This window comes from Rhinolophus hipposideros (genome assembly GCF_964194185.1).
Source record: "Rhinolophus hipposideros genome assembly, chromosome: 5".
In the NCBI taxonomy this organism is placed as follows: Eukaryota; Metazoa; Chordata; class Mammalia; order Chiroptera; family Rhinolophidae; genus Rhinolophus; species Rhinolophus hipposideros.
The window spans coordinates 22942730-22962530 of record NC_138051.1 but is presented as its reverse complement, the minus strand read 5'-3'; the positions used below and the strand labels follow the sequence as shown (position 1 = coordinate 22962530).

The 19801-nt window shown below is 39.2% G+C and overlaps 1 pseudogene across 1 annotated transcript; it reads right to left on the bottom strand.

Moving 5' to 3' along the window:
• Window positions 1-884: 884 nt before the first annotated feature.
• Window positions 885-1127, bottom strand: LOC308497708 (V-type proton ATPase subunit e 1-like; annotated as a pseudogene). The gene has a single exon. The product of its transcript is annotated as a V-type proton ATPase subunit e 1-like (transcript).
• Window positions 1128-19801: the final 18674 nt, after the last annotated feature.

The window sequence follows — 19801 nt, the reverse complement described above, 5'->3', positions numbered from 1 at the left end:
TTAATGAAACTTATGGATCTAAAAATAAGGCATTGGGAATGCTTGAGTTGGAGAGTTGGACTGGCAAACCCTCCCCTCACAGACACATATAAGTATAAAGCAGAGTTATAAGGCATTATGCCCTCCCTCATGGAAAAGGTAGCAAGGGGAAAAATTCATCTACTGGCAAAGTGAAATGAGAGCTTGTTGAGCTGCCTGGGATCTAGGTAGGAAAAAAAAGTCAATACCAAAAAGTTGCATCCACAGAATGAGGAAACAGCAGACTAACACGGCAGGAGCTTTAGCTAATAAGATTAAAACACACTAAAAGGTAAGTACATTATGACTGATTAAAATAAATAAACATAGGAATCAAAAGTTTAAGAAAGCAATACAATACTGTCAAAAATGTATATAATACTTTGCAGCAATTTTAAAAAAAGATCAGATAGAGCTACATATGCTGATATGTACAGATCTCCAAAATTTGTTATTATAAAATGCTAGCTAGTTGCAAAAGCATCATATAGTATAAATCCATTGTCTTAAAAGTATTAAAGACACTTATGTGTTTGCTTTAAGGATGTTCATTTTCTTTTTATCTGGTTCCAGTTATCTGCTTTGTTCCTTAGCACCTTCCACCTCAGAAGAGCGCATAAACGTTTTAAAGCATCAGCACAGTATAGATTAAGGAGGCATGTATTTCATCAAACCGTAAAAAAGGTGACAGGAAAAAATACTTCATTGTAGAATAAGATATTCAAATGTGGAATGGATATTTAAGGCAGATTATGGCCGAAACAGGAGAGTCAAGGAAGGTGGTCTGGGTTTGGAGGTGATTTTGCATCTAGAGGAATTCTTTTCATCACCTCAATGACTGAGCACTGAAGAAAAGGTCTTCTTCCTCAAGGCCAGTGATACTTGAGATACCAGATGGTTTCTTTGTTCAACTGTGGTCCAAAGAAAGGGTTGAGTTGAGCCAGAATTGCAATCACCCAAAAGAGATAGCAGCAAACTGAACAGGTGACCAAAATGGTTATAACTCACCAGTAGGGACCCTGATGGATGAACCAGGGCACCAGGAAGCTGACGATGCCCCAGAAGAGAGGCCTCAGTACCAGGGGCACCGTGAGGCACTTGTACGCCATGGTTGCCGCCAGAGCTGCCAGCCCTGCACCACCGCCTCACTTTGGTCCCCCCAAGAAGTCCCCTCCTGATTTCTGGAGATCACACATGGGTGTTGGGCCAGCCCATGCTGAGTCTCTGCCTCTCCTACCAGTCTCGAGGTGGTTTCTTCCGTATATCCTTAGTTATGGGGTTTTGGTTCAACTAGATTTCAGGCGCTACTCAATGACAGCTGTTGTGTAGTTTAGTTGTAATTTTGATGTGGTTGTGAGAGGAAGCAAGCACAGTGTTTACCTACTCTGCCATCTTGACTGAAAATCCCCCTACTGAAGGGATTTGAAAAAGGATATTGAATCAGTAAAGAAGGATTGAGATGAAGGAAGACAAGGAGAGCAAATAAATTGGTAAAAAATAGATAATTCTAAAAAAAAAATAGTCCTGCATTAAACAACAAGGATAATAATTATTAATTTGAGGAGGATAAAAAATAACAAGTTGAGAAATAGCCAACAAAAATAACATAAATTGGAGTGGTAATACTTGGTACTAAAATTCTAAACCCTCTACTTGGGAAAGTCTGGTGCGTTGATTAATTTTATGTGTTAACTTGACTGGACTACAGGGAGCCCAGATATTTGTTCAACACTGTTCTGTATGTTTCTGTGAGGGTGTTTCTGGATAAGCTTAACTTGTAAGTCAATGGATGAGTGAAGCAGATTGTCCTCCCTCAAGTCAATGGGCCTCATTCAATCAACTGAATGCCTGAATGGAAACAAAAAGGCTGACCCGCCCAATAAATAAGAGAATTCTTCTTGACAGCCTAAGTACTGGAATGTTGGCTTTTTTTCTGCCTTTAAACTCATATTGAAACATCACCATCTCCTGGATCTCAGGCTTACTGGCCTTTGAACTAAAAACGACAGCATCAGTTCTTAGGTCTTCAGATCTTCAGACTCTAACTGAAACTAAACTTTTGGTTCTCTTGAGTCTCCAGCTTGCTGATTCATCCTGCAGATCTGAGATTTACCAACTTTCATAATTGTGTGAGCCAATTCCTTATAATAATCTCTCTCAATCTCTCTCAGTCTCAATAATCTCTCTCTTTCTCTTCCTCTCCTTCCTCTTCCCCCTCCCCATCTCTATCTCTATGCTTTTGGTTCTGTTTCTCTTGGGAACCCAGACTAAAACACATTTTGGTACTGACAGTGGTTCTAGAGGAACAGAATTACAAGTTTTCTGAATTGGTTATGGGGATTGTGGAATTGTCTTTTTAATATGATTAAAGGTGTTAATTACTCTACTTCCAGTAGTAAAAAGAGCACTGAGTCTATGGTATGATATCAAATAAACATAAACACAATATCATGGCTGGAGACTCTTAAACAACCACTTACAAGAAGCAAGGACCTGAGTGACTTGTATATAATACATTTTAACACTTTTATCAAAATAGCAAGTACAAGGAGATTGATTAGTTGCTTCTAATATTGCTGGACAAAGTGAGGAAGAAAGGATGAGCTCAGGGATGCAAATTCCCAGTTCAAGAGCCACATAATTTACCTAAAAGTTTCTATGTGTGCTAAGAACACACATATCTCCTATAGCTGCAGGGCTGAGATTGCTGAAAATCAAATGCAGAATCTCAAGGTGCAACTGTCTCAATTACAAAGCAAGTTGAACTCCCAGCCTTATCGAGTACCTACTATTAAAGTGAGGGCATTGATTGGGAAAGAATGAGATTCTGAAAGGTGCAACGGGGAAGTGTGAGAAGACTTTGATGAAACTGGGAATACTGAGCCCCTAAATTCTGATGAAACATCTTTACCAAAGGAAGCAGCCTCTCTACCTCTAATGGAAGAGGCCTCTCCAACTCCAGTGAAAGCATCCTTTCCATCCCCATTTGAGGGGATTAACCCTAAATTGCTTAATGAAACTATAATGGCCTCTCCTGAGTCAGTTGCCCTGCAAGTCAATGCTGATTCTCCTGAGGACCCACCCTTACTCACCCCCTCTTTGCTTCTAGACTTATAACCAGACTCAAGTCCCAGTAGGACCCTAAGGTTGAGGTACAGAATATGACCCATGAGAAAGTGTAATATACTTCAAAAAAATTTAAAACTACTTGAATTGACTAATTTATACAGAAATTTGGAGAACATATGGATAATAAGCATGTGGGATAATGGTGTCAGGAATATAAAGTTGGATCAGGCCAAATTCATTCATATGAACTAACAGAGCAGAGGTCCTGCTTTTAATGTTGCATCTTGGGGAGTTAGAAACTCTGATAGCTTGTTTGGTTGGCTAAAACATGCACCAAAAGGTGGTCCACAGTGAGAAAGTTGGAAATGCTGGATCCACCCTACTTTAATATAGAGATAGGAATTCGAAGGCTTAGGGAGCTTGAAATGTTAGAGCAGATTTGTCATTTAAGACCTACTCACCCACCCTGGGAGAGTCCAGAAAACACACCTTTCACCACAACTCTGAGGGATAAATTTGTGAGGAAAGCCCCAGCACCCTTGAAGAGCTCTGTGATTCCTTGTCTCTGTAGATCAACCTTACATTGGGCTACGCAATCACTGAATTAGGAAATCTAAATGTAACGGGAGTAATTATATCCCAGGGTGGCAGGGGCAAAGAGGTGGCACTCAACTGACAAAAGAAAGGCGAATTTGATTATGGTAATCAAACAGTAGAATCAAAGCAACAATTAGAATCGTCTGACCCAAGCAGACCTATAGCATTGGCTAGCTGATCATCATATTCCTAGAAGTGAAATAGATAGAAAGCCTACTAAATTCTTATTTGATCTGTATAAGCAGAAAAATTCTAGGTTAAGTGAATAAAAGTCTCTAACTTGAACTGTAAAAACGGAGTTACACCCCCTCAGTCACTTGCCAGACTCAAGCTACTTTGCAGACCCAGAACACTTTAAATGCAAGGGAAGCTCTCTTGAGGAAGAATCTCTTGAAGAAAGACCCTGGCACACTGCCAGCAATTTCTACTATTAATCTTTATCCCAGCTTTCCCCAAAGGACCAATGGCCTTTTATCAGGGTAACTGCGCATTGCGGAAAAGGAAATAATCAGACTTTTAAGGGACTACTGAATATTGGCTCTGAACTGACACTGATTCCAAGAGACCCAAAATGTCACTGTGGTCCACCAGGTAAAGTAGAGGCTTATGGAAGTTAGTTGATCAATGGAGTTTTCGCTCAGGTCTGACTCACAGTGGGGTTAGTGGGTCCTCAAATCCATTCCGTGGTTATTTCTCCAGTTCTAGAATGCGTAATTGGAATAAGCATGCTCAGCAGCTGGCAGAATTCCCACATTAGTTCCCTGATTTGTGGAATGAGGGTTATTATAGTGGAAAGGGCCAAGTGGAAACCACAAGAACTGCTTCTACCTAGAAAATAGTAATAAACCAAAAGCAATACTACATTCCTGGAGGGACTGCAGTGAATTAAGGATTAAGGATTATGCATTAAGGATTTCAAAGATGCCGGGGTGGTGAATCCCACCATACCCCCATTCAACCTACATATCTGGTCTGTGAAGACAGATGGATCCTATACAATGACAGTGGATTATCGTAAGTTTAACCAGGTAGTTACTCCAATTGCAGCTGCTATACCAGGTGGGATTTCATTGTTTCAGCAAATTGATACAGCCCCTATTACTTGCTATGCAGCTATTGATTTGGCAAATGCTTTTTTCTGCATACCTGTCAATAAAGACCACAAAAAGCCATTTACTTTTAGCTGACAAGTCCAGCAATACAACTTCACTACCCTACCTCTGAGGTATATAACGCTCCAGTACTATGTCATAATTTAGTTTGCAGGGATCTTGACTGACTTTCCTTTCCACAAGAGATCATGTTGGTCCATTATACTGATCATTGGACCTAGTTAGCCAGAAGTAACAACGACTCTAGACTAACAGCTAAGACATTTGCGTGTCAGAGGGTTCAAAATCAATTTGACAAAAATTCAGGGACCTTCTACCTCACTCAGGGACCCCTGAAATTCAAAGACACCTGAAACTTCTCGGGGTCTGGTACTATAGGGCATGTTAAGCTATGCCTTCTAAGATGAAGGACAAGTTGTTGCATCTGGTCTTTCCCACAACCAGAAAAAAATGCTAGTGAGACTGTCTGAATTTTGGAGACAACATATTCCACGTTTGGGTGTGTTATTCTGGCCCATTTATCAAGTGATCTGTAAAGCTGCTAGAAATCCTTGGATCGGGGGATGAAATGCTTGAGTTACTCTCTGGGTGCACTTGCTTCCAGCTTTCACAAAATAACTGGTAAGTTCTGCAACTAGGTAGCTCCAAATAAAATGGAGGAAAATTAAAAAAAAAAAATCAATAAATATGATCTATTCTACAATAGACAAATTAAGGAAATCTGATGTTCCGCAGTCCTCTAGTGTCCAAGCTAGAAGCTGTTTTTTTATAAAACTGAAAAACAACAGAAACTACTCAGAGCAGCTAGATATTATTAGGAATCCTCCAATTATTTGGCTCATAATTCTTCATGGATAAGACATTTTAAATCAAATATAAAACACAGAAAGCATTAAAGAATATAAAAACAAAATTCATATACAGTTTGAAAAGATTGAAAGATAAACAGAAAACTAGAGATAATATTATATATGTAAGGCAATGGATTAATAATCTTAAAATTAAAATAAAATTAACTCATAAATCATTTTCAAAAGATAATTCCTATAGAATAAAACTATGAATAGATTATCAAGAAAAAACACATATCCAATAAACATGTGGAAAAATATTTAGCCTTGTTAATGATTTAAAAACAAAGAAAATTCTATCATTGATATAGTCCATAGAGGCCAGATTCCTAGGGCATAGAGAAGGGTGGGAAAATGAGTGAACCTGAAGGGGCAAATGGGAAATACGCCACGCAGTAAGTTTTGCTAACCAAAGTCTCTGAGATTTTTCCGATATGACATCTATAAATTTGCACAGAGGAAAAATGAAGAAAAATTGCAACTCTGTTTAGAACTGTTTGCTCATTTTGATATGCGTGTTGAAACTATTTTGCAAGTGGTAGCAACCACAGTTTTCTAAATAAAGCAAAAAAAATCTAATCAGATTTCGCTAAGGGAAAAAGCTTAGTGGGATATTAAAATAAGAAGAAATTGTAAAACACCATTTTATTTTACCTTCCATGGTTTCCTCTATGCTGCAGGAATATGCAATATACTCCTACATATACTCCTACGTACACTCATGTATGGTACACTCCTCTTGTCACAGAGGGGTCAACAGTAGCTCCTGAGACCAGCACAATTTGATCAATTGGATTTTGCCACCTTCAGGTGTAGAGATTAAAACAAAGAAGAGAAATACCTAATATTACTTGAAAATTACATTTGATTGAGAATTACATGCACGGAAACCATTGATCAGTCAATAGTAAGTATCTTGAATTTTTTTCTAATTAAATGAAAAGAATCACAGCATAGTCTAGCCCAGAATTAGCAAACTTTGCAACAATTACTGTTTACTCATTTGTTCAGTTCTTTGTTCAGTTCATGTAATATGTTTTTATGTAATTTGTGTCAGGAATTGTTTTAAATAGCAGAGGCCCAGAAACAAATTCTGCTGGAGCTCAGAGATAGTGATGAAGACAAATGCAAAGTATTAAATGATATGATAAGAGGTATCTGATACAAAGGGAAAGAAGGAACTAGGAGAGCACAAAAGAGAATTTCTAAAGGTGGGTTTCTTACAAGCAGCCTAATAGCTGGATTCTTGTGCAAGTGACGTATTGAGGAAGTATGTTCAAGTGGAACCTAAAATATAGTGAGGGAAGCAAGAAGCTAGGCAAGATATAAGTTCAGAAGAAGTTCAGCTTCAGTTCGATTCTTTAAGAAGCTCTCAGTCATGAATGGCATTTAAAGTTGTCCCATCTTGAGATAAAGGTCCAGACCTTGTACCAATAAGTCACAACCTCCAGGCAGGCCCTGGGGAGAGTGTATAAGTTCCTGGGCATTTCCAAATGAGGAGGCTTCTGTTGGCCAGGGACAGTCCTCAGAAATATCAAAGTGAGCTGTCATCACTCACAGCTGCTGGGCAGGGGTGCACTAGCTTAGTCAATAGGACCTGTGTCTACCACATTTCCCCCCTTTACGCTGCTCAGACCTACCTGCTTCTCACATGGAGTTTACATCATCATAGCACAATTTCTCCAGGATTCTGGTCAGATTTTCTTGGAGAAACTTCGATGAGGAGGGTTTTTGAGACAAACTGCATTCCTCACTGCATTAGTACTCATCCTTCCTTCTCTACCCACACATTCTAGATTCTTCTTGGCCTTGGCTAGTACTTTTGTTGATCCAGGTGGCTTGCATGGTAAGGTGACCCAGAGCTTCATCCCTGACAGACTTGAGTCCCTGGTTACCTTGATTGTACTAGGTCATGGTTGCTATACGAGTATTTACCCAACTACCATTTATTCATTTACTATTAAAACGAAGCACAAGAATACCTCATGGGGGTCAGTCATGTGCCAAAATATTCTTCTCGCTCCCACTATGCAACACGTCTTACTTCCTCTTGGTTATCAGAGTTCAGTTGCCCCCACCCGATGGTTAATTCCCCTTTTTTCCTGCTGATCTGTTAGTACAAGGAGCCCACAATGACCAGTGGCAGCTGCAGCTTTAATTTCAGTGGAAAATTTAGAGAGCATTCCTCCTGCTGGAGACCTCTAGATACTCAGAGCCCAAAGATGTGCGGTTGGGAAGCAAACGTTCTCTAAGGGGGTCACAGTCAGTTATGGGAGTGGGGCGACTCCCACTTCCACTCCTTGATTACCAGATCCTTCTACCTGGTAGGGCACAGCACCGTGTAATCACCATATCCTCACCGGGGGCCAAGCTTCAGCTACACCCTCAAGAGGTCATTTGTCAAGCCGGCAGCTCCAGAATGGGGTCGTGTATTGTAGGAGCAATGCACCTCATTTGCCAGAAAGCAGGTCGTGATTCAGAGCAATATTCTACAGGATTTCATGCTGGTAAATCAGACCCTTGAAATGTGGTGCTGGCTGAGGCACTGTGAACAGGAAATGCACACTTATATCCAGAATACAAATTAATCACAATCGAATGAAATGACTTCTCTTCCCAGGGTGGAAGGGGTCCAATTTAATCAACTTGTCACCAAGTGACTGGTTAGTCTGGGGGATAGGACCATATTGGGGACTCAGTGCCGGTCTTTGCGTCTGACAGGTCAACAGTCAGCCATGGTAGTAGCCAGAAAACCCCCATTGAGAGGGAACCCATTCTATTGGGCCCATCCCTAACAGGGCTCTGACTGGTGTAACAGGCTAAGAATTCAGGTTTCTGTGAATTGATGACACTCTTACAGTTAAGTCCTATATCTGGTTGTCACCTCTGTCTGCACTTTGGCAACAAGACAAGTGGTTCTAAATTGCAGCCAAGGAAACATGGTTTATTTTAAATTGGAGATTGAGTCTACACCTATCATTTTCTATCTTTAAGGCATTAATTTCTCTCTTAATGGCACTTAGTCACAGCAACCAAATACCACAATGCTTACAGTTATTATTTATCCTGAAACTCTTAAGCATCAGGAATATTACACAAGCTACACCCACCTCTATCTCATCCAAGATCACCAGAGGTGAAATTCTTCATACTTATATTACGATAGCAGCTCAGGGTGTGATCAATACTCTACCAATCAACAGTAATAGAGTCTCTGCTGCTCTCTGGCAGATGAATGATCTGACTCCAGTCTCCACTCTTAGAGACGACTTTCTAGGATCATTCCTGGTACAAACTCTCTTAGGTTGAGTGTTCTAAAAGCAGAGCCAGAGATAGGGATTCTTATGCAAATAATTGAATGAGAGAGTTCTCTCAGCAGAAGCCTCACGTTAGTTAGCAAGGAAAACAGAAGAGGGCAGGGGATGCAGTCAGGCAGAGACATAGCAGCAGTCTAGCCTCAGCCATCCTGTTATGAACTCTAAGGCATGAATGGCACACTAAGGCATCCCACCCTGAGGCAAGAGGGCAACCTCTGTCTCCCCATATCAGCCACCTCCCAAGACAGAGAACATTTCAGTGTGCAGCTGTATGACAGCTGGTGGCAGCCAACACTGGTAGTAGCTACAGGCTGGGTATGCTGCCCTGTGAAAACGGATCTGGGCTGGGCACCAGCAGTTCTGCTATAGGAGGAATGAGAAACTCTTCGCTAAAGAATTAGAAAAGATTTTGTCCTGAAGATGTCACTTGGCTTGTAAAGAATAGAAATGAGATAATCAGGCCGAGAACAAGGTAGCCATGGTAGACAGTGAAGAGTAATTGAGGTAACAAGCTCATTGAGTTCAAAATTTGGGGGAGATTTGTGGTCAGAATCAAATACGACTGATTTCAGCATTCTTCTGAACTCAGTGTAAGCTCATCTACTAGGTGTTAATTTTGATTTAGTTTCTTTTCTTTCTTTTTTGGATTATTTTCTTTAAGCTTAATAGCCTGCCAATTCTCTCTGGCAGTAGTATTACTGAATATAGCTAGTTAATGAGGTATACTGGGGTTAGTTTACAACATTTGCACTAATTAAGGTATTTAAACATCTCACTAGAGTAATAATAGACACCTTATAGAAAGGCTGTATACTTTGGCAGATGATAAAAACAAAATTATGTAAACAAGGTAGTCTTGCTATGGGCTCCAGAATTTCTGAAACAAAGTAGTATATAAAATTTACATCTAATGTAAAATAGGTAGAAAAATGGCCAGAGTGAGTTAGAAAAACAGGAGCTTGAGTAATTTTGGATTATCCTAATTTATTATTTGCAAGATGTAAGAGGTGAGAAAAAGACCTGACATTTGATGAATAGCAGTACATTTTGGAATCTTCATATTTGAGTAAAAATCTCTTTCATATCAATGTTCAGATAATCACCATCACTCGGTTGAGTTACAACCTACTGAAAAAGCGTTCAGAGAAAAAAAGGCTGACGGCTAGGTATTTAGGGGTAAGTCAGCGTGAGTATGCATATTTTCATGTTTGTGTGTAGGGGCCATGGAGGGTTGCTGAGGGAGGGAGGAAGAGAGGAAGAGAAGGAGAGAGAGATTTTTGTTATCTGAATATCATTTTTAAACCAAATATAAATTATTTATATTTTAACTTGTGCATACCTTTGTATTGCTGGTGTAGTGTGTAGGTAATCAAGAAATGACACCACAATAAAGCCAGCATTCGAAATTAGAAGAGGAGAAAAGATTTTCTTTAGAATCTACCAACCAGGATCTGTGTTGTGCAGTCAGGAGCTTTGGGTTATTAAATGAAATCAAAAGCACATCAGGCCTATCAGCATCTTAAAAACCATTAGTGTTTCATTTAAAGAGAGTGTCTTGTTTCTGAAATATTCATAGCTGGAATCCACCACCACTGCTGAGATTTACATCTCCTCTCTCCCCATTATACTTGCTGAATCTCTTTACTTGCTATTGTAGAAAAAAATATTCAAAGATTTATAGGCAGCAAAGAGAAGGCAGCAAATTATAACATCCATTATTGGCATCTACTCTTGTCTGCATCCCCAGGAAATGCAAATACAAACGACTTCCAATTTTCTACTACAACTGAGTTTCAAAGGGAACTGTTATATGCAGATGAGGCAACTTCTATTTGGACAGAGATAAAATGGAAGAAATTTCAGTCTACTACACTTGGCATACCATTTGCATAACTCTGAGAAAACTGTCACAAAGGGATAATAAAAAATCATAAGGCTCTTAAAGAACCACAAACAATGCCTGTAGCGAGGCTGCTTATACGAGAAACACACACGGCTATAAGTTGTATGGGCTCATGCAAGATCCAAAAACAAAAGGGTGATTAAATATAGATGCTTCTACATGCACTGGTAAAAGAGATCCCTCTTCTCATGTTTGACAAAAGGATTACACTAGATTTGAAAATAATTTATCATCCAGTGTGCAGTAAAGACAGACCTCACATTTTACCAATTTTTAAAAATTGTTTTAGCATAAGTCACTGCTTCTCCTGGAGGAATGACTGACAATATCTCTCATCATATTGTAGGCTCTTTGAGAGCAAGGAGCTCTTGTATGCACTGATGTCCTGTATCCTCTGTGTCTCAAAGAGAGTTTTGAACATAACAGAATCTCAAAATAAAATGTTCAGTGATAGGAATTGTAGGAGTCCCAGCAGCACAGTAGTGGGACGTAGGAGATGAGTGTTCCAGGCCAGTCTCTGTCTCTGAAAACCTGGACAGATTTCCTATGTCTATGCACCTTGGCTCCCACCTCTGAAAAAAAAAAGACATAATAATACCTATCATATTTGGTTTGGGGAAGAATTAAATGAAGTCAGGACTAGTGTCCAGTATAACATCTGGCATAGATTTGTCTCGAGCCATGGGTCCTCTTTTCCCTATTTCCTAAAACTCTCCCACATGTCTCAGCTTCAGGATAAGGACGGTCAGCAGTTTCTGACAATCACAGACCCCAGGCCGGCACATGGCTCATGTTATCTAGGTAGTCTTGCTCTTTCTGCTCTTATCTTTAAGGCTCTGCCCACTTCAAAACTGCTTCCCAGAATTTATTAAAACTTTGGTCCGTGACTTAATTTCCCTCTTCCTCAAATCCTGATATACTAGGCAGTATCAACCTTCAGGTGAACATCACACTCAGCTGTTTTAATCACCTCCTACTCACCCTGTTGGTGAAGGAAGGATTCCGGCCCTGGAGTTATGAAGATGGCCAGACATGTGACACCCAAAGCTCACATGATACAAATGATACTCAGCTCAGGAGAGGAGGACACCACAAATCATGCAGGGCCACGTGGGCTGGCGCTTGGGAACAGAGTAAACAACGCAGCGTAGTCAAGGCAGGCTTTATATGATCAAGAGGGTGGGTGCCCATGGGAGGAAATGATTGGCTTGTTTGAATAATTCTACAGGATGGCAGAGCACTAACCCTCACTGCTCAGGGATGAGCAGGAACTGCACCTGGTCCCTGTGATAAGAAGGGTTGCTTGGCTAGGGGATCTTACCTCTGAGAACAGAATGGGAGGGGAGCTTGTGATGAGGCCATTTGAGGCCATTTCTAATTTACCAGATAGTAAAGCTGCACATAATATTGAGCTTTAATTTTAGGCCTTAGACCACACCAACTCACTTCTCACTTCTCAATTCCTTTAAATCCTAAACTCCAAGGAATTCACCTCTGTTCTATCTTGGTATGGCTTACATTGCCAGTCTAGTGTTCAGAATCATCATTTCCAACTTCCCACCTTCTCACCATCCTTTTAGTTCTATTTTATTGTCCTGCCATATCCTCCCTGAAAAAAAACCCAACTCTAAATCTACTGTGTTTACTGAGAACTACAGAAGAAAAACCATACAGACAATGAGATTTGTGTTGCTATATTTCCATAGTCTTTAACTGTAAGTGGATTATTAATATCCTAGAATCTTACAACCTTATTCTCTCCATTAGCAGAGAAGCTGCCACAAATTTCACTGCGATTCTCAAGGTGCTACTTAATCTTTCCCTAGTCATTCTTAACACAGCACCTAACATATAAATTCTATCTATACTGCCATCGTACCTTACGCCTCAAAGGAGGGGACATTTCTCTTGCTTTCCACGATCAAATGTATACTTGTGCTCTGAACCCCGTCCTGTCTCATCTCCTTGACAACGTATTCCATCAATTTTCTCTTTTCCTCTTTACCTTCAATTTCCTCCTCTCAGTTGTTCTTTTTCCCTTAGCACATAAATATGCTCAAGTATCTTGTACCTTAAAAATCCCACCTTTGGCCCTTTAACTACTATTACATCTTTTTTTCTTCCCCTCACAACCAAGCTGCTTTAAAGAGTATTTTAGAATTTATATTTCCTTCAGCCCCATTCACTCCTAGTGTACTGCAGCAAAATGTCTGCTAACACACATCAGTAAATTGGCTTTCATCAAATCCACTACAGGCCTTTCAGTTCTGATCCTCCTTGAACCCTCTAGAACATGGGACATTGTCGGCTCCACTCCCCACCCACTCATCCATGCTTCTAAGACACCTCTCTTCTAACTCTGTGACCACTTGTGCTCACTTGTGTGAGCATCTCTTCCTTTGTTCCCCATCCCCTGACTGTCCTTAATGTTGAAGTTCCTCAAGGTTCAATTCTCATCTACGTTCCTTGGGCCGTCTTATCCATACCCGTGACTGCTGACTCTCAAAGCAATATCTCTTCTTCAGAACTTTACCTTGAGCTCCAGATCTGTAATTCCAACTGGCTACTAATTATCACCAACTGCTTCTTTGTTTGTGCCCCAAACTCATTGCACATTGAACTCATCACACTTCCTACACTTTCACCTTCTACTTCATGTCTAAGAAACTTCTGTACCTCATTTTACATCCCCCATTTTGGTTTTCATCCCCCTACTACCTAATCCAAAATCCCCAGTAACATGCAGCCCTCCTTTTACCTGCTTTGTCCCCTGTGTTTTTTGCATCTCTGTATTCTGTCTCCACCTGGACCCTTACAAATAGTTTCCTAGCTTCCTCCAGTAAAAGATCTTCAGTTGTCCAAAGAGCTTGGGATATAATACTGTAGTCAGTGGTTTCCAAACCTGATCTACCCAGATAGGCTGAGGAAGATTTATTTAAAAATATAGATTTGTGATCTGTGTACCTATGCCCCCCACTCCATACAATACATTGAATCAGAAGGGGGACAGAAATCATCTGCATTTTTAAAATTTCCAGGTGATTCTCTAGTAAACCATCCTCTGATACTGGGCCTTGGTGAGTATTACAGTCGTGACGCTGCACAATACTGAGCTTCAGAAAGCTAGTTCCAGCAGCCGTGTGCAAGATGGACTAGAGGCCATTTAAGCGCTATCAGCATGTTTTTTTACACATAAAAATTTAAAAAGCACTAGGCATAGCCACAGGTGCATGTACAAATAGTTGTTCCTGTCAATAGTAAATCTACCTGTATTCCTATTTATCATTATCATCTATCAATCTCCTCTAACTATAAAACAGATGATTGACAGCTGTGCTTACCGCTTAGAGTGACCAAAAAACTCAGACTCAGAAATATTAATTAACTTTTGTCACATCACACAGTATTCAGTAACATAAACAAAGATCAGGTTTTTAGATTTTCTATCTCCTTATCTTGTATCCTTCTCCCTGAGCCAGTTCACTGTCTAGAGATGGGTTAGCATCATATCATCTTTAAATAAATCTTTCCAATGGCTTACAGAATTAACCAACACCTCGTTTCATCATTATGAAAGTGTTCCGGCAATCATATCTACCCTGGAACCCGTGCCTTCCAAATCCTCTGAAGAAGGTTCAAATCTGAGAAGTGAATACATTTTATCTAAGCAGAGCCTGTCAGAACATTTTTAATAAAGACCTGGCCCAATTTCAGAGCTTTCTTTTCATTAGGGCAGGTCTGAAAGCAAAGGCCTTGAAAGTGGTTAGAAAAACATCGTGTAATCACTATGGTACCATTATGCTGTCCCTGGGTAATCATTAGGCATCAGCTTGCCAAAGCACAGGGCGGCAAATTACTCATTTATTGTTACCTGAGCTGTGCAGAAGATTGAAATCTGGTCTACTAATGATTTTTTTTCACCTTGTTTGGGAGAGTCTGTAGAAAAGCTCACATCAGCACAGATGCTAGCTGGCTGGCGAAGGTGCTTTCAGACAAATATGAAAGAAAAGCAAAGCATCACCTTCCTTCAAAAATAAAGCTGAAAAGCTCCATATTATTTCATGAAAGTAACTCTAAGGGAGAAATACTAAAAGTCGTCAAAATCTGTAACTGGAGAACAAACTAGTTACTTGGCTTTGAGTAGATTTTTATCTGCTTTAAGAGAGATTAGACACTCGGTACAAGTTGGATTTAACACCATTCAAGTTTAAGGTAAATATTTACCAACAGTTTGTAAGAAAAACTTCTTATTTTAGTGACATCATCTAATGTTTTGGATTTTTGTGTGTGTCAGTTGCTTTAGCAAGTTTCAAATTCAGTAAAGGTGCCAAGAGTAGGTGTGGTGAAAGAGAAGCAAACCATCCCTAATCTTGTTGAAGTGAAAGCATTTACAAAATCTAGTATGGGCAGGTATGATGGAGAACATGAAAAGTGAGCCATTACAATATTTGTATCTATACCTAAAACAGCTATCCGAAGTGAGCCTCCAAGCAGTTCCTGATACTGGGGATAACTGATGTAGGCAAGGTGGAGAGTTCTAGATGGTTTCATGAATATGCAACGTTACATTCAAGAGTAAAGATCGAATGCAACTTGCTTCTATAGGAAAAAGTACAGTGTCTGGAATGGGGACATAAGAATCAAAAAGCATTGATTTCTACTGCTAGCTCTGCTGGCGACTGCTTCTGTAGTCTGAGGCAATTTTCCTAGTCAATTTGTGACTAAATCTTGGCATCTACAAAGTGAGGTTAAGCATCTTTTCTATTTGAGACCTAGCTAGCATTATTAGGACTTTTGTGCATGTTGTTAATGCGTATGATAGTAATGTTCATGATACGCTCAGGAATTTTCAGATGAAAAGGATTATATAAGCCTAAAGTGTTATTAATATTATTTTGATGTTATTCCAAAAGGGTATTGTGGGGGCTGATGAATTAACATTTGCAATGTTGTTTAGGAGGAGTTGTAATAAAACACTGTCAGTGTTATTTATTGCACAGATTAGCCCTTAAAAAATACGTAGAAAACCTAAAGGTCATACTTCCTGATCAACCTGATATTAGGCTCATACCAGACTCTTAGTCACCTAAAGCATTTGCCAAAAAATATATACGATGAGGGTAAATGGGATCCAATATATGATGATGGTAGGAGAATTGACTCTGGGTGGTGAACACACAATGTGATATATAGATGATGTATTACAGAATTGTACACTTGAAACTTATGTAACTTTACTAACCATTGTCACCCCGATAAATTTTCATTTAAAAAAAAAAGAAAAGGAAATACATATATATATATATATATATATATATATATATATATATAGCTATCTCTATAGCTATCTCTATAGATATATTTATAGAGATAGCTATAGAAATAGATAGATAGATAGATAGATAGATAGATATATCTATAGATATAGATATATCTATACAGATAGATATATAGATATATCTATATATTTCCAACTAAACTCAAGGTGCCAGTCTACCCATACCATCCAGAAAGGTGAAATAATCTGTCATGAAGTTTGATTTGTTCAAAAATTTGAAAGATCTAGTAATTTGTAAATTGTAATTTTATAAATTGTTTCCTTGTTGATTTCTTAAATAGTTTTTAATGCACTGTAATTCAGTTTTCTAACAGATGAGGTTTTAGCACGATTGCATCCTTAGCGGTTTTGGATTTTTGTCAGAGATTTGCTTAATGTTTAACGCCTTATAGATGCTGGACACATTTTTCCGGTGCCTGGTTTTGAATGGCTATTAAAGTGTATATTACAGGCATAAGGCACCTTCAATTTACAGTATTTTACCTACTTATACCATTTCCAGGGCTCTCTATTGTAACATTATCATTAAGGCTGCTGGCCCTTTTCTGCCAACAACATGATTAAATCCTATTACAATTACTCTTGTTATAAAATCTTCTCATGCTTCTTGGCACTAAAGGTGCGGGGAGCCATGCAGGTGGTAACATAAAAAGGAGCAATGTACTCTGAACTGAAATGTTAGGAGAGCTGTAGCCTAGAGAAGGCAAATAGATCCCCAAAGCCAGATATTACTGTATTACTGTACTGTCTGGGGATGGGTTTTCTTTTGAAGTTTAGTTTATAATACCAAAGAGGCTTCTGCTCTTATTTTGGTTTTCTCTCTAGAGGAGTAAAGGACAGGGTGTAATCTGGAGGAATTCTCGCAAAGAAAGGCTCAGAAAAAGGCCTAGAACAATGTCAGGCTGCTTTAAGATGAAATAATGCTTCATATTTCATATACAATAATGGTGCGTCTTATACCTGGGAATGATGAAATATGAGTTGGGATATTTTTCCCCTCTAGGGGTGAAGCACTCATTTTCCCTTCTTACAACCAGAAGCAGCAACTTGTAACAAAGGTGGCAAAAGAACAGAGGTACTCACTTTATGAAACCACCTTGTTTTCAAAACTATTTAACCTCATTTCGTGCTTGTGCCTAGGTTTCAGTTTCCCTCATAAGGTTGTTGGGAGGATTGAATTAGTTAATAGGTGGAAACACTTCCAATAATGTGGGCCCACAGATTACATTAACTGTCTTACATTAGCAGCAGCGGTGTACCGGACCTCTGCAGTATCACCAGGTGTTGGCATGCATGCATATGCTTAAGTTTGATGGCACAAAGGGACATTGGTACCTGTCTTTCCTCGGCCTAATGAATATGGAAATGTGAGGGAATTTGGTGAAAGAGAAATGGAGCACTTAAAAACAGAACCAATTCCCTATAACAAAAGGCTATTTCATACAATAATAGCTAATGATTACTGGACATGGATTTGTGCTACACTAAGCATTTCACGTGCATCATTTCATTGAATCCTCCAGGAACTCCATGAGGTAGGCACTACTATTCCTCAGTTTACCACTACAGAAAACGAGACACTGAGAGGTGAAAATGACACAACTTATATATGAGGAGCTGGGAGTATTTTTTTCTGACCACTATCTTTCTATTTCTCTCCATCCTTCTCCCTCTCACATGCCTATATGGGAAGAAGGATTGTTAACTGTGGACGAAACCACGGATGTGTGTGGTTACAATAAAAGGTACATATTTGTCCGTACATTACACCTTTTCTCAGAAGAACCAGAAGGTTACGATTAAAGAAGAATTCATTTATAGATAGATAGCTCTAGATCCTATGTTAATATAACTATCTTTTCATGTTTGCATGTGTATTCACTTGTATGAAGGTTTATGTGAAGTGTCTCTTTTCTTGGGGCTCCATATGCATGTCTTGGCTTGTACTTCTAAACACCAGTATATAGATACTCCCAATACAAGGTCAGGATGAAAACATAATAATAATAAAACATCTATAATATAACTGGTTTATTCCTGAGTGAGGGGTAGTTCAGGGATATGGTCTGCCCCAGGTGTAGGTTGTAAGGAGGTACGCTGTCTATAAAGAATTGAAAAGTAATAATACAACCAACAAAAAATCTGCTTACAGTTTCTGAAAACCGTGTAATTCTAAATCATCTTGGTGATTAAGTACAGCTCCTCACCGGGGCAGGCCTCCAGTCCTCTCCATCCCTCTTCCCTTTGGCATGTCACTGCATATCTATCTGCGTTAGAATAGGGAATTAAAGTGGGACACAAAGGAAAAGGATATATTTTCAATAATAAAAATACCTATTAGCAATCTATTGGTTTGATATTTGTTTAGCAAATAGATGTGTTTTTATGTGCTGTTGGGATACTTTCACAGCACAGAGAAAAACAAAACGTTTATGGAAATAAACAAATACACCCAGAAACAAAGGCAAATAACTCCCCCCAAATCATTTTTGTTCAATCCACCTCTTAATATCCAGAAGGGCCTGGAGGCACGTATCCGCTTCATTTTGTTCCTGTTGTTTGTCCCGGGGGTGTGTAGTTCTTTGATGATGAGAGGAGAATAGAAGAAGTAGTTAAGAATAAAGCCTTTTCTATTTAACTGTTCTGTTCTTTTCTTCTCCCCAAGGTGATGGATGATGTATGGGAAGGAATAAGAATTCAGAACAGTGTGACTAAATCACACTTGTTAAAGTTAGAAAAGCCCTGAATAGGTCAATTTTACTGACTTCATAGAGGGAAAAAAGCACAGGAACCTTTTCATGAAGGGTAAGAGGTGTTGCAACTCCCTACCTGAGCTTACAATTACTGTTTACTCACCTGCCTACTACCATTATTGTCATCAAACTTTATTGATAAGGTGGTCCTGTGGCAAAACTATAAAATAGGAAGAGTTTTTCTTTGGCTTACTCTTCTTTTTGAAGACTCTTATAGTTTTTTGGGCTCCCATCTCATTTTATGTTGCTGCACCCCAGCCACCACCATCACCACCACCATCACCACCACCATCACCACCACCATCACCACCATCATCACCATTTTGCACATCTCATCTCTATCACCAGACATAAGATTTTAAGGGCTTTGGTAGTAACTCATGCTCCGAACCTTTACCACTCATTTTCTCCAGTCAACATTTTCTCCTCCTCAGAACCCAGCTATAAGAAAAAGGCTGATGATAAATCAATCAGATAGGCCAATTCCTGAAGATGGATTGCTGGTTATTTTTATATGAGTAAATTCTATGAGTAAATCGGATAGTTCTTCTATGCTTTCCGGCTGAGAATTTGGACCCAGGATCCTTAATATAGATACTCCTAATACAAGGTTAGGATAAAAACATAATAATAATAAAACATCTATAATATAACTGGTTTATTCCTGAGTCTCTCTGTTCCCCAAGTGCTAAAAACTTTTTTTTTTTTTTTAATTTTCTCTGAGACAGATACACTCAGAATTTGCTTGGGGTAAGCTCTTGAAATTATGTTGATGACAAATACTATAGATTGTATTATTTTCAACTTGCCATAGCTTACTTTTCCTTCTGTACTTTGCTATGG